We start from the raw sequence: 14,729 nt of genomic DNA on the forward strand, positions 1-14,729 counted from the left end.
CGTATTCTTTTGTCAGCATCCCTAGACTAAATTCTAGCACAAAAATACAAGGTTAAGGATTATGTAGCTTACATACTTCCTGAGATTTGTCTTGACCAATACAAGTAGTAAATCTTAAGTTATGCCCTAGGTTTTCACCGTTCTCTGTTGCTTTTAACATTTTCTGTCCAACTTGAAGTTCTTCAGAGAAATGTTGAAGACTTTTTACATTCTTACTTGAAGGCACCTCTGCTGTGTCTTCAAAAATAAACAGTAAAAACTTTCTTGATGTCATGACATACACCATCACAGCATGCATTTGTTAAACAAAAAGGCTTGCTGTGTAGAAGACAACAGTCTAAAAAGCCAACAGGGAAAGGAAACGTATTTTCTTTAAAGGTCCTGCCGAGAAAGAAGACTGTGATTTGGAAAGGGGTTTGGAGGGGCCAGAAAAGCATCCGCTGAAGGGATGGACAGAACATGTAACCTATTCCTCCCTGTGAGAAGGCAGTGAGGCTGTGTGCCACCGGTGCAAAGTAGTGCTGCAGAAGGCGAGAAATCAGCTGATGAGGTGACATCCATAGGTCCCACAGGCAAGTAGCCACATCCCCTGAAGGCAAAACTCCTTAGCCTGTGCATTGGCAGGGCAAAGCAGCTGGACTGTAAATACAGCAGCACTCATCTTTGCAAAAGTAGGTACAGCTGCCTAAAATCAGCTTTGTTCAAGTATACAATAATCATCTGGGACTTCAAGGCATCTTTTTTATTTAATCTAGATACAGAAAGATTTAGTGGAAAACTAAGACTGCTTTCCTCAAGCAGCTGTGAGAATCATCACTGTGAGATGGCCATGTTACCATAGGTCAGTAAATCCAGAAGATGTGTAGAAGTACACGAAGTACATCTGACAGTAATTTCCCACCACAAACATCAGAAACAGTACTGAGGAAAATGCACTTCTTTTTTTCTCATATTAGAGAGAGAACTGATTAGTATAGAGGGACGTAACTATGGGCTGAGCTAATTGCTGTCACTTTCTTCTGCTTCTGGCCAGTACTCCTTCGACAGGAAATCTGACTTTCTGCTAAATGAAATTGGAAGAAGTCTTGGAAAGAGCATTCTTTATATAATGCCTCATTGACTCCATCTCACCTAAATTTACATCTCTCCTACATGGAAAGAGCAATGCTTCCCTTCTAGCTCACTGGGAAATGCTTGAAAAGTATGAAAGCTGTGATGGCTGCTCTTTGGGAAGCAGCAGTTGTTGCAAAAAGATGATGAATTATCTTGTGTAGTATACTGTTGATTCCAGAAGAACTGAAAAAGTGGTGTAGTTAATGGTGTCCGGGTAATTAATACCTGTCTTTGTTCATGAATGTCAAGTAAGTCGAAGCAAAAATTCCAAAGCTGTCAAACCCTGTAAGCTGTTGAGCTAGTTATGTTCTTTTCTGACAAATTTGGTCGGACTATAATTCAATGAGGAGTTATGAAAGTAAAAGGTAAATGAAAATAGAACACTAATGTGATTTAAAACTGAGCAAGGCGTCTGTCTGTCATCATTGCCAAATGGGTCAGAAACAGGTCTGTGAACATACGAACGCACTGTATGCAACTTCTAGCAACTTATTTCTTAAAATGAATGGAAGCAGTAGTAGCATACTTCACATACCTGAATTATACTAGAAATGGCCATCGAGTCATTGCAATTTAAGGTAGCACATTCTAATTGGGAAACGTTATCTGTGAGACAACAAAGATGGCCTTTGGGATGGAACAGAAATATGAGGTGTTAGAGCGCAAGCCTCCATCCTGGCATATACTACAATTTCTCCTCAAGGGTGGTAATTTGAAGTAATGAGTAGTCCTTGTTGAATGACCTTGTACATCTGCTGCACTGCCTATTCAATCTGTAGCTCACTTTCCATCAATTGCACTTTCAGTACAATTAAATGTGCCTTCATAAAACCCTAAAAATGAACAACACACTCTGCATATGTTCATAGCTATTTAGCTTGGGACTGGGAGGGTGGCAGAAGTCCATCTTCAACCTTCTGTTCGTGCCAAAGTGCAATTTGTTGATTGAAAGATGCTAGCTGATAGAGCTGGAAGAGGATGGCAGGATTTGCTTAGCATGCCACAGAAGCACACACACAACAATTTGAGACTGGAGCGTGTGCTTGAGCCAACTTGCTGCTAAAGAGGCCACCTGGATGGTGGCGTGAAGAACAAACTGCCCACCCCCACCGCCCCTTCGTAGGCAATTTAAAATCCTTTACAGCGTAGCATGAATAAAAATATGCTCTCATGTTGATAACCAAGAAATATACCTGTTTTGTCAGAACAATGATATCAAAGTGAGAATATTTCGGACAGATTTTTTTTCAGTTGGGTTCTGATGGAGTCAGAGCCTTTTGCTTATGCATGTTTATCATTTGACACACATTAAAAATAACTTAAATCTCTTCTGAGTAGAAGTGGACAACACCATCCTGCAAGAGGATCTCTGAGGAGTGGAGCCTCCTGCCACAGAAGTATATGGAGAAACTCTGCTGGTGCTGCTGGGTAGAACTGCAGAAAAACACTTTGCTGGCTGAGGTGCTGTTCCTCCTGGAGACACTTCCCAGTTCGCTGTCACCACATTGGCACCAGTGGTTTGCCCACAGTGGAGAGCAAGTACCCATGTCCTCCTGGCCCCCTTTCAAACTCCCTGTCCTTGCTACAGTCATGCATTGGAAACAGAAAAATTCATCTACCTGGAGTCTTGAAAGATTCAGGGAAGAAGCTGTGATAGCAAAGTAGAAACAGTAACCCATTTGAACAATGAATCAATGAACAGCATTTAGAAATTTGTATTCCTACTCAAAAATAGAAACCAAATAAAAGGAGGAAAATAGATCATCATTGGTGCAGCAATTACTAAGAAATTTAGAGTTTTAAACCTTTAGCTGTAGGAGAGAAAACTCCGATTTGTACACAACCCTATGGAGTTTAGACAATGGATTGCTTTTTTGGAGCTACCACTAAACAGATATAAAAGGCGTGGATGTTGGTGATTTCCAAGTTATTCTTAATATTTTCTAAGTATTAAATTTAGGAATGGTTTCAGCATTTTGCAGAGACAAATAAAAGAGCAGTATGAATTTCCTCCACTGAATCCTGTATCAAAATTTCTCTATGTCCCTTCATTTTGGCTGCAGTTCATTGTTCAGAATGAGCAATGAATGTGTTTGCAAAAAGATTTAAATGTAGAGTAACAGATTTTGATTACATTGAAGTCAAATTCAAAGGACACAATGGAGTGCCTTTATTTAGTAATGTTTTTTGGATCAGTGGGCAAACAAATGTAACTAAGTAAAATATTTCTGCTAATTGAAATGGACAGTGAAGAAATGATACATATATATTTTTAATTTTCTTTGAAATACTGGCCTTTTTTCTACATTTTGATATATTTTTATATATTTAAAATTGCTATTTTGCAGAAGTTTTTTGTTATTCTTGTTTTTTTTCCCTACATTTATATTTGCTCAAAACAGAAAACGAATTTCTAAGTACCTATATCATTTTCTTAATTATGGTAGGAACCCATGAAGATTTCAGGTACTGGAGAAGGATGTATTCAACATCATCTTTCAGAAGAATGGCTGTTAGGATTAAATTGACCACTTCAGTAACGGTAGTCTTAGAATCTTGACTAGGTATAACTGGTGAGGTGCTCTGGAAAGATTAATTTAAAGATCATATATACTTATTTCTGTAGGTAGCTTTAATGAAAGCTTACCCTGGGTAGTCAGTGTAAACATGCAGAGGCTACTGTCGTTGTTCCAAATTCTAATTAGTGCCCATGGCCTGCGCTGCAGAGGAGCTGGGCAGCTGTAACTCCATCTGGATGCTGTAAGAGCTTAGTACACTTGGAAATCCAGGTTGCATGATCAAATACGTACATTTGAAAATTAGTATTAATTTACATTTAATCTTCAGATGTAATAGATTATACCTTCAGTTATAAGGCTCTCCAGCTGCTATAAAAACTTCTGTGACTGTAATGAAGGGCTACTGGACCCAAACCAATGTATATGCAAGGCAGCTTCAGTGTATTGTGCAGAGTCCAATATCCTGCTGATTCTGGTTAGAGTAATTTTTCTGACATTGAATTAGTCCAAAATAATCCCAACAGTAATGAGCACTCCTTATGCATTATTTAGGATACAAATAATTTTATGCAAAGCAATTTTAATAATGTTGTTACACATTCCAAATGTTGGGATTGCTTGCTAGAAGTGCGAGGAAAAGACAATTTATGCCCTCTCTCAGGAAATCATCTGTTCCTTTCTTTAATTACTCATCTCTTGGATTCAAGCTTTTGAGAAAGGGACTCTGTCCTCCTATCCACACTTTTATTGCTAGATCATAAATAATGGATCATAATTGAGGACTTCAAAGTACTTATATCAGCTGCTAGTGTCATCTCCAGTATTTATCTTGTCTATACTTCACATCAGTGTTTCCAAATGCAATAAATCTGTGACTCAGGCCTGGTAACAGTCTAATCTTCATGGCCTCATTGATTAAGAATTCAGATGTACAATACCAGTCTTTCCTTCTGTCACATTTTAAAAGCTTCCTTTTATCATGTCATAAATAGCGCGAGACTAGATTTGTACTGTCTCAGGAATAAGATTCTTAGTTTATGTCTGATTTTGAAAATTCCCCTCGCTCTTCAAATGTCTCATTTGCAATGCTTGTGGTGAAGCCAACATGTGGAGTTCTGGGATTAATTTGAATTCAGCAAGCTAGCTGTAATCAGCCGTCCCTGATCATTGTGGTGTATAAGTTCTGTAGAACTTTAGTACATCATTTTGATCAGAGTTTCTTCTTAATTCTTCAGAAACTGTACTCTGCCTGTGTCTCAAATATACGTTTAAAAAAAAAAAAAAAAGTGTGCTTGCTCCCAGGTGAACCTATGTGTTCATCAACATTGAAATCTTCTGTCATCTTGACATTTAGATATATATCATACAGGAACAAAGTGGAATATTTAGAGATGTAAATATAGCTGAGATGGTTAAAGATTTTCAATTAAAATTATAATTACTGTTGATTTTTATCTATATGGCATCTGTTTGCTTAGAAAGCCTTTGCTTTCCATCTGAGAATCAAAAAGTTTGAAAACTGAAGTTTGGCTATCATCAGAGTAGAAATTTTTTGGTCTCCATCAAACAGTATCTCACATCAATCACAGTTGCCTGATGTCCCAGGGATTAGTTTCCTCCTCTAAAACTAGAGAAGGAAACTGGCGCACGTGGGGACTAAAAAATCTAACATATAGAAAGGAACAGAGTCATGAGCTACATGAAAGCCTATAGACATTCCCAAATAAAAATGTTGAAGGTTATGGATTAAGTTATATGACTATTCTTTTTTGTTCGTTTCTTGGTTTGTTTTTTACCCAAAGATTTCAATGGATAATTGCGATTAAAAAAAAAAATCCTACTGACATTGTCTCTGGGTAGGAAGACACGATTTTTTTGAGGGATGTTAAAAGACTGAAAGTGACTGAGATGAATTCTGGGTATGTACAGAAAAGGAAACCTAATGATAGGAGTACTTTCTGTGCACTGTTAGTGGCCACTTTGACACCATGGCGTACCCTTAAAAGGTTTGAAATAAAACAAATGAAAAGAGAAATAATCAGGGTTTTGTGGCTAAATCCATTACATTTCCTTTGGTTGCTCACCTGGTTAATACTGCCAGTAGCATATACGTGTTTGCAAGGTTAAGCCATGCAGTTTTGTACTTTAAGTGGGTATAAATAAGCACCGGTTCTTACATAGGAGTAGACTCTATTTTATATCCATTTATAATATTTTTTCATTATTCATTCATTTCTGGTAGCCAAAAATGTTTCAAGAAATAACCATTAATGAGTTTCCACAAGTGTTACGGATAGATATATTTGTAATAAAAATAACCAAAATGAATGCAAAAGTTGAAAAAAAAAGTACTAGGGGGTGGCAAGCAGAAGTGAAAATATGTCCTTAAAATAAAGAGCTATAAAAATGTTCTCTGTGAAAAGCTGTATATTTTAATATTTCTCATCAGAAGTCTGTTTTGCACCTTTTTTTTTTTTTCTTGTATCACTGTGGTTGCTTCTCACCTCTTAAATAATGCGTACAGACTTTCACAAGTAGACACTGGGCTTCGCATTCAGACCTTACGTGTTCTCTGCCTAACAGCTTTTCAGTAAATCAGTGGAACGTGACTCAGTCATCTTGTATATCTCTGTATTCATACTGTTATTTCTTAACTAACCTTGGATAAGAGACCTCAATTTAAACTTAAAAATTAAAAAAAAGAAAAAAAGAAAAAAAAAAGAAAAAGAAAAAAAAAGTGTATTTTCCATTGCAGGATAGTAGTGTAATCATGAATTGCTGAGGTTTTAGTTTGGTTGTTCCTTTACATGCTAAGAGCCGTCTCTTATTTTAGAAACAGTTTGCAATAAATGTGTGTGTAGCCGTGAAGACACAAAATGTCACGCATTGTAAAGCCCAGGAGTTGCCTATTCTTAGGCATTTCTAAGTTCACATGCCAGGCAGACTTAAAAACAATCACTATGGAGCCTTGTTTTCTAGAGAGTTGAGACAAAAAGTCAGTTCCTACATAGGTGATCCATTGGGCTGGTGTCGGTACAGCACATAAAGGGCTGTAGGTAGTGACACGCCGGCCAGTGATGCGGCTGACAGCCTGACGTGCCACCTTTGCTGCTCAGCTCACAGATGCTTTCCCACCTGCAGGGAAAGTAATTGTAGGTGGCTTTCAGTGCCGAGATGAGGCCGGTCTCAAGCTCATGTCTCTGATTCAGTTATCAAGATGCCTCAGCCACTTTGCTGCCAGAACACAGATGGGGCAGCTTCAATCTCTACATATTTTTTGTTTGATCAGTAGCCAAAATGCAGTTATTATTTTTTGACCTGTGGAAGGGGACTAGATACACCTTATTTTATGTGCTGCAGGATATAGATGGTGAACATCAAGGTTTTATAATTCACATCCAGACTAAATGTGCTAAGCAATCTTTATTAAGTAATAAATCTTTTCACGTGAGTTCTTCAACCCAGTCACATCTTTATTCAATGAAATGCTTGCTGTAGTGATGATACTTAAGATAGTGCTGAGTTCCTTAATCAAGTAAATCACGTTAAGAAGTATAGCTCATATTTTAAGCAAAGTAATGTCTCAGCTGCTGTGAGACTTAAAAAGAAAGATAAGTCCAGTGGTGTATTAATTTCAGCACCTACTTCAGATTTGTGTGATTATAAAAAATCCATGGTTAATGCAGATCTCTCTTGGATGACACCCTCAAACAGATGGGCTAATATTGCTGTTTACCCCTTTTTGGTACAACTATCTCCCTGCAAATATTCCATAAGTTTTATTGCAGTGCTTCATTTGTGGTTAGCAGTTCTTCAGTTTATTGTAAACCTGCTGACTCCATACAAAAAAATGAAGAGTATATGCAAGTGGACTCCATGCTGAATGAATCTAGTGCATCTAAGATATGCCGGTGATGCCACATACATGTATTGTGCAGATCCTGTACAATATGCAATATGCAAGCAGTTTCTCCATGCACATGCAGTAGATTCATTGAGAAGAGACCAGACCTGTCACCAGCACTACACACAGGATCACCCACACACAGTGAAAAAAATATAGTAATAAAAAAAATATAGATAAACTCTTCATCAAACTATTAGGTAGACAAACAAGCTAGGCAGCAACCCTACTCTCCTCATCCATTCACTTTCTGTTCCTGTTGATTACACAGAAAAGCAGCTGTCCTGCATCACACACTGTTGGTCCATCTGGTCTCATATTCTCTCTCACAGAAGCTAAAACCTAAAGATAAGAGATGAGTAAGAGAAAGAAGTTTACAGGATGCGTTCCCTGAGTACTCAACTAATCTCTGACGAGTTGTACCTTGAGGACTTCCTTGCCCAGTAGCAATTTAATATTTTTTTATTGAGTACATGGAATCTAAATAGGAATCTATAACATCCATTGCCAAGAAATTCTGCAGCTTAATTTCACATTTTACTGAGAATCACTTCCTTTAACTTCATGTGATGCTGTCTAGTTTCTGTGCTGGAAGCAGCAATGAACAATCACTCCTTACATTCTCCATGTCATTCATGATTTAACCTTCTGTTGTCTCCTCCTTTTCAGATTTGAAAGCCCTAATCTTTTCTGGAGTCACTTGCATGTAATTCACTTGGCTTCTCTGATATGCTAACTATTACATCTCTTTTCTGAAGCCCATGCTGTTCTGCTATATCATTTTTGAGATGAGGGGGCCAAAATCACATACAATATTCAAAATGCTTTTGAAATGCGAACTGGTGCTGTGGCACTATGAAGTTCAGTTTTGTTCTCTTTTCCTTTCTTTGTAGTCTCTAACATTTCACTTGATCTTTCTACATAAATAAACACAGAGCTGGCATTTTCATAGATCTGTTTAATACAACTCCAGAATCTTGTTCTTAGATGGGAATGGTTAGCTCAGAGCTTATTTTACTTATGAAATTAGGGTATTTTTTGGCATGTGCATTGCTGTTTCAAATTTCATCTGCCATTTTATTAACCAGTAATTCAATCTCATAAAGTCTTTCCATAGTTCTTCACAGTTAGTACTCCTTTCTTACTACTCTGATGAGTTTAGCAGACTTTGTCATCTCATCAGATCATTTATGAGCAACTTGAACGGCACAGTGTAGGCAAAATGTATTGCAGGAGGCTCCTGGCAAACTTTTCCCACTGCAAACAAAAAGACCATTTACTCCTACCCATTGTTTTCTGTCTTCATTTATTTATCCATCCATGCAAAGACCATTCTTCTTTTAAGAGACTCTGGTGAGGGACTTTGTCAAGAACCTTTAAGAAATCTATGTCGTCTATATTAAATGCATTCCCCTTAACCATACGTTTGTTGACACTTTCAAAAAACTCCAGCAGGTTATAAAGCATGCCTTCCTGTTAAACAAACTCGTATTTACTCATGCCTAGTAGATCCCAGGAATCTGGGAAGCCACAAACCCAAACACCACCAAGCAGCTCAACGCCAGCGCTCACGCAGCTGCAGGGAGCGAGATTGAGAGCTAGGTCAGGACTGGGACAAACAGGGGGATCCTCAGCCTTAGGCCACCCCCAGGGCTGGAAGATGATAATATCAGTGAGGGTTAACTGCGACTAAAGCCCCTCAGGCTGCCCATCAGCAATGACAGGAGCATGGGAGTCTGCAGGACTGGCATCCTTGAGGCCGCACCGCACTCTCCTGCAGGGCTGGAAGTCAGCTGGGGGATCAGGGGGCTGGCGGTAGCCCTGCTGTGCTCAGCATGAGAGAACAAGTGTAGATAGCTTGCTAACAAGATACATATAAGAACTCTTTAAACTTGTGAATTGATTGTGTAGCATATGAATGCCTCAGATGCTGAGAACAGCGCATATATGCCACTTGAACTGGAATTATACGAACTGAGTATTTCAATTATATATTTAGCATAACAGCAAATATATTTACAAGTGATTATTCTGAATGCCACATACAAATCACTCTTAAAGATACAAAATTTTCATAATTATTTCATCAAGCAGTATAAGCATCGAAATATATCAACTATTGTCCTCCTTGCTATAAGACTCTCTAGTTGCAATTACTTAAGGATGCCAATAAATGCCTCTTATCAGCTGTTCTTATCAGCTGTGGTAGTTTTGTATTCAGGACTGTGTTTACTAAAACGTGAGGTAATAGTGATTGTTGTTATCTTGAAATCTCTAGTACCATGCTCATGTTTCTACCTATTTTAAAAGGAAGCAAGCAGTGTCTTTGAAATTGGTGTAGAGATGTTACAACAGGACTTATTTGAATATCTGATGGGAGGTTCTGATGCAAAAGATTACATTATGAAATCGTAAAGCATTTTTTTTAAAGATATTACATGGGGATGTCAAATGGACCAGGGTACTGTGTTTTTTAGCTTAAAAACAAACAAACAAAAAAACAACAGTAAGGTAGTTTTGTGAACTTGTTTTAGAGGTGAGAAATTCCTACTGGTTGAGGAAAGATAATTCAGTATTTTAGAAGTCTTGCCATATTTGCATACTTTTATAAGCAAAATTCATTAGCTTTTATGTCAGTGCAGTTCTGTGTGTGGATTTGTTTTTATAGAAGATGTAGCTTAAAGTAAAATGCATGCATGAATGTAGAGATAGGCAGTACATTTTAAACATACAAGTGTATGCATCATGGCTATATTCCTTCCATTGTTCTGTTGTGTGGCTTCACTGAGGTCAGTGCTTGAGGTACAAATTAGGACCACACAGCACATGCTTCTTCCAGCAGAACAGGTGCATTAGCAGATATGCAGAGTATGTCTGAGAAAGCACAAAGTGTTCCGGAGGTCCTGGATGGGAGAAGAGTAACATCAGTCTCACTCATTCTCATCTCTGCAGAAGGAACTAGGAGACGCCTTGTGGCTCAGCTCTGTCTTCCCAGTCCAGATGCTGAGAAGAGATGCAGGGCACAGACCAGACAGCCTGAGATCATAACGCTTTTAAGATGGGCTGTTTTATAATCTTCAGATTATAAATAGAGAATGGGCTTAGTTGTGTTTTCTAAGGTCTTGTTTAACTGTGTGAAGTTGGAAGAAGGGAACATTGTCTGTCTCTGGACAAGCAGCACTAAGGGACAAAATCCCATTTAGCTCATGGAGGTATGTTTGTGAACCTCAGTTGCTTGGTGAGGCACCAAAGAAGGCATGGGGTGCTTATTTATTTAGAAATCTAAGATCAGTGCTCTGCCTGTCCATCTGGAGGCACTGTCTGCCTGCACTATTTGTATATGGTCTTGGTGCTCCTAACTTTGGGTATCCCATTTGAATTAGATTCCTAAAGTAACTGAATCCTGTGGTGTAAATATAAAAGGAACTGATCAGAAAGTGAGGACTGATAATGAAACACCATCAAACTTAAAGCGGTTGCAGGAAGAGGAATGCATTCTGAGATCAACCAAATCCTCTCTTGTCAGCCAGAGCCAATGAATTAATTATGCAACAGGCTTTCTTCCTCAAGTCTTTATACATTCAGTCAAAGTGGAAATTTTTGGAAAGACAATTCAGGGGAAGATCAACTTGCATTACATGAAAGTTATAAACCCAATCACAGTCTCTCTGACCACCCATGGCTGGAGTAGCTAAACCAACAGCACTAATAGTTCGTGATCACAATCATTATTTTGCCGAGGCGATCGGCTCCGGGGCAGACGCGTTCTGCAGCGGAGCGGGGGATCGGGCCAGTCGGGGCTAATTTTTCCGGCATCGAGCCTACTTGAGGGAGCCGCTACGACCCCGCAGCTCTCGTGAGGGAGGCTGACGAGGCGTAGGCGGAGCCAGCAGCGGCCCCTGCCCGGCCGTTCAAAAGCTGCCCCTAGGGAGCGCGGCGACCAGGACGGGCAAACAGGGCGTGGCGCGGCAGTTAGCCAGCGGGGGCAGGGCGAGCAGGGAGGGCAGAGCTCTCCCCACGGCCATACGAACACCTCCTTAACGACAGCGGTTAGCTAGGTGATAATGGTCTGCACCAGGCACGGTGCACCCTCCAGGAAGTCGGTACACACACAGACCGACTACCCGTTAAAAAATACAGCAGTTCAGGTCACCGGATGCAGGGAGTGTCTGAGCCTGTTCCTGCCATCGGCGGGAGGCAGAGACACTGCGTGCATGAGGTGCGAGCAGGTGGATGACCTGGTCCGCATGGTGGCGGAGCTCAAGGAGGAGGTGGAGAGGTTGAGGGATATCAGGGAGTGTGAGCACGAGATAGACTTGTGGAGTAACTCCCTGCAGGGCCTCAAGGAGAGGTACCAGGGTGAGACACCCCAAATGGGGGTGTACCCCCTGCCCTGTCGCCGTCGGGTAGAGGGAGGGGACCTAGGAGTTGAGGAGGAATGGAAACAGGTCCCTGCTCAACATCGGAGGCGATGCCTTCCCCTTCCGTCCCCACCTTCCCAGGTGCCCTTACACAACAGGTTTGAGGCCCTGGAGCTTGAGAGGCCGGGGGGTGAGGAAGAGGTAGCAAGTGTACCCAGGAGGATGCTTAGGGTGAGGAGGTCAACTCCACACCTCAGGACTGCCTCCACCAAGAAAGACAGGAGGGTGATTGTTGTGGGAGACTCTGTCCTTAGGGGAACAGAGGGCCCTATTTGTCGGCCTGACCCTACCCGTAGGGAAGTCTGCTGCCTCCCTGGGGCCAGGGTCAGGGACACTGCCAGAAAGATTCCCAACCTGGTTCGTCCCTGTGACTATTATCCTCGTTTGATAGTCTTTATAGTCCAGGCAGGTAGTGATGACACTGAAGAGAGAAGCCTGAAGGCCATCAAAAGAGACTTTAGGGGACTGGGACGGTTAGTGGATGGAGCGGGAGTGCAGCTGGTGTTTTCGTCCATCCCCTACGGTGGCAGGGAGGGGTACAGAGAGGACATGGAAAGTCCACCTGATAAACGCCTGGCTCAGGGGCTGGTGCCAACACAGAAATCTTGGAGTTTTCGTCCATGGGGCACTTTACTCAGCACTCGGCCTGATGGCCGCAGACGGGTCCCTATCTTTTAGGGGAAAACGGATCCTGGGCCAGGAGCTGGCAGGGCTCATTGAGAGGGCTTTAAAGTAGGTAAGAAGGGGGATGGGGCTGAAGCAAGGATTGTTGGAGCTGGGCCAGGGGGAACAATGGCAAGGCCGGAGGATAAGGCAGTGGCCCAGCTGAAGTGCATCTACACCAATGCACACAGCATGGGTAACAAACAGGAAGAGCTGGAAGCCATCGTGCAGTAGGCAGGCTATGACTTGGTTGCCATCACGGAGACGTGGTGGGACCACTTTCATGACCGGAGTGCTGCAATGGCTGGCTATAAGCTCTTCAGAAGGGACAGGCAGCACAGAAGGGGTGGTGGTGTGGCTCTCTATATTAGAGAGTTTTTCGATGTTGTAGAACTCAAGGCTGGGAATGACAAGGTCAAGTCCCTTTGGGTTAGGATTAGTGGGGCCAACAAGGCTAGAGTCCTGATGGGGGTCTGTTATAGACCGCCGAACCAGGATGAGGAGATGGATGAGGAGTTCTACAGGCAGCTGACAGAAGTTGCAAAATCTTCAGCGCTTGTACTCGTGGGGGACTTCAACTTCCCTGACATATCCTGGAAGCACAACACAGCCCAGAGAAAGCAGTCTAGGAGGTTTCTGGAGAGAGTGGAAGATAGCTTCCTGACGCAGCTGATTAGTGAACCTACCAGGGGTGGTGCCCCGCTAGACCTTCTCTTCACAAACAGAGAAGGACTGGTGGAGGATGTGATTGTCGGGAGCTGTCTTGGGCAGAGTGACCACCAAATGGTGGAGTTCACTATTCTTGGCGAGGCCAGGAAGGGGACCAGTAAAACCACTGTATTGGACTTTCAGAGGGCTGACTTTGGGCTGCTCAGGACACCAGTTGGTGGAGTTCCTTGGGAGGTGGTTCTGAAGGGCAGAGGAGTCCAGGAAGGCTGGGCGCTCTTCAAGAGAGAAATCCTAATGGCGCAGGAGCGGTCTGTCCCCATGTGCCCAAAGATGAGCCATCGGGGAAGAAGACCAGCCTGGCTGAACAGAGAATTGTGGCTTAAGCTTAGGAGAAAAAAGAGGGTTTATAATCTTTGGAAAAGTGGGCAGGCCACTAGGGAGTACTATAAGGATGTTGCAAGGCTGTGCAGGGACAAAATTAGAAAGGCCAAAGCTCATCTGGAGCTCAATCTAGCTACTGCCGTTAAAGATAACAAAAAACATTTTTATAAATACATCAACACAAAAAGGAGGACTAAGGAGAATCTCCATCCTTTACTGGATGCGGGGGGAAACTTAGTTACAAGAGATGAGGAAAAGGAGGTGCTTAATGCCTTCTTCGCCTCAGTCTTTAGCGGCAATACCGGTTGCTCTCTGGATACCCAGTACCCTGAGCTGGTGGAAGGGGATGGGGAGCAGGATGTGGCCCTCACTATCCACGAAAAACTGGTTGGTGACCTGGTACGGCACTTGGATGTGCACAAGTCAATGGGGCCGGGTGGGATCCACCCAAGGGTACTGAGAGAACTAGCAGAGGAGCTGGCCAAGCCGCTTACCATCATTTATCAACAGTCCTGGCTATCGGGGGAGGTCCTAGTGGACTGGCGGCTAGCAAACGTGACGCCCATCTACAAGAAGGGCCGGAGGGCAGACCTGGGTAACTACAGGCCTGTCAGTTTGACCTCAGTGCCAGGGAAGCTCATGGAGCAGAACCTCTTGAGAGTCATCATGCGGCACTTGCAGGGCAAGCAGGCGGTCAGGCCCAGTCAGCATGGGTTTATGAAAGGCATGTCCTGCTTGACGAACCTGATCTCCTTATATGACAAAGTGACGAGCTTGGTGGATGTCGGAAAGGCTGTGGATGTGGTCTACCTTGACTTCAGCAAGGCATCTGACAACATCTCCCACAGCATTCTCCTCAAGAAACTGCCTGCTAGTGGCTTGGACTGGCACATGCTTTGTTGGGTTAGAAACTGGCTGGATGGCCGGGCCCAAAGAGTTGTGGTAAATGGAGTCAAGTCCAGTTGGAGGCCAGTCACTAGTGGTGTTCCCCAGGGCTCGGTGCTGGGGCCGGTCCTCTTTAATATCTTCATCGATGATCTGGACGAGGGCATTGAGTGC

General features: G+C 42.3%; 1 protein-coding gene across 13 annotated transcripts in view; it reads left to right on the forward strand.

Moving 5' to 3' along the window:
- EPHA6 (EPH receptor A6) overlaps positions 1-14,729 on the forward strand; it is a 520,880-nt gene that overhangs the window by 319,670 nt on the left and 186,481 nt on the right. The window lies entirely within an intron of this gene.

This window comes from Anas platyrhynchos, chromosome 1 (genome assembly GCF_047663525.1).
Source record: "Anas platyrhynchos isolate ZD024472 breed Pekin duck chromosome 1, IASCAAS_PekinDuck_T2T, whole genome shotgun sequence".
Taxonomy (NCBI): Eukaryota; Metazoa; Chordata; class Aves; order Anseriformes; family Anatidae; genus Anas; species Anas platyrhynchos.